Source organism: Bison bison, unplaced genomic scaffold (assembly GCF_000754665.1).
Source record: "Bison bison bison isolate TAMUID 2011002044 unplaced genomic scaffold, Bison_UMD1.0 scf7180017864295, whole genome shotgun sequence".
NCBI lineage: Eukaryota > Metazoa > Chordata > Mammalia > Artiodactyla > Bovidae > Bison > Bison bison.
Genome location: NW_011494867.1, coordinates 9,547,901 through 9,549,278, shown reverse-complemented (window position 1 = coordinate 9,549,278; position 1,378 = coordinate 9,547,901).

The window sequence follows — 1,378 nt, the reverse complement described above, 5'->3', positions numbered from 1 at the left end:
GAACACGGGTTCTGACTGAGGGGAGCTGATCAGGAACTGTCTGCCTATCAAGGGCAAGTCTGGTTTCCTTCTGGGACACTGTTTTGCAGCCTTGCAATTTGTGTAGCAGGCCAGCTGAGGCTTCCATTCTGCAGAGAATTTGGGCCTGTCCTTTGTCTCAGCAGGACTGTGGAGCAGAATCAGTCAAGAGGTCTATTACCAGGAGAATTATCATTAAAAGAAACAACCATATTCTTTAAATTTCCAGAAATGAGTTTTGTGATGATTATTTACAGCCCATTAAAATTAACTGGTTTTCTTCTCCATAACAGGTCTGTAGTTTTATATTTAATATTTAAAATGTCTTCCTGGAAACACTGGATTTTGATGGCAACTTCCCAAGACCCATAAAAGGTTGTTGTTCAGTCACTCAGTCACGTCTGACTCTACTACTCCATGGATTGCGGCACACCAGGCTTTCCTGTCCTTCACTATCTCCCAGAGTTTGCTCAAACTCATGTCCATTGAGTTGTTAATGCCATCCAACCATCTCATCATCTGTCATCCACTTCTCCTGCTGCTCTCAATCTTTCCGCATCAGGGTCTTTTCCAATGAGTTGGCTATTTGCATCAGGTGGCTAAAGTACTGGAGCTTCAGCTTCAGCATCAGTCCTTCCAATGAATATTCACAGTTGATTTCCTTTAGGATTGACTGATCTCCTTACTGTCCAAGGGACTCTTAAAAGTCTTCTCCAGCACCACAGTTTGAAAGCATCAATTCTTCAGTGCTCAGCCTTCTTCATGGTTCAACTCTCACATCTACATGACAACTGGAAATACCATAGCTTTGACTATATGAACCTTTGTCAGCAAAGTGGTATCTCTGCTTTTTAATACACTGTCTAGGTTTGTCAACGCTTTTATTCTAAGGAGGAAGTGTCTTTTAATTTCATGGTTGTAGTCACTGTCCACAGTGATTTTGGAGCACAAGAAAATAAAGTCTCTCACTGTTTCCATTTTATTTTCCCCATCTATTTGCCATGACCAACTCCTGGAGTTCACTCAGACTCACGTCCATCGAGTCAGCGATGGCATCCAGCCATCTCATCCTCTGTTGTCCCCTTCTCCTCCTGCCCCCAATCCCTCCCAGCATCAGAGTCTTTTCCAATGAGTCAACTCTTCGCATGAGGTGGCCAAAGTACTGGACTTGCAGCTTCAGCATCATTCCTTCCAAAGAAATCCCAGGGCTGATCTTCTTCAGAATGGACTGGTTGGATCTCCCTGCAGTCCAAGGGACTCTCAAGAGTCTTCTCCAACACCACAGTTCAAAAGCATCAATTCTTCGGTGCTCAGCTTTCTTCACAGTCCAACTCTCACATCCATACGTGATCACAGGAAA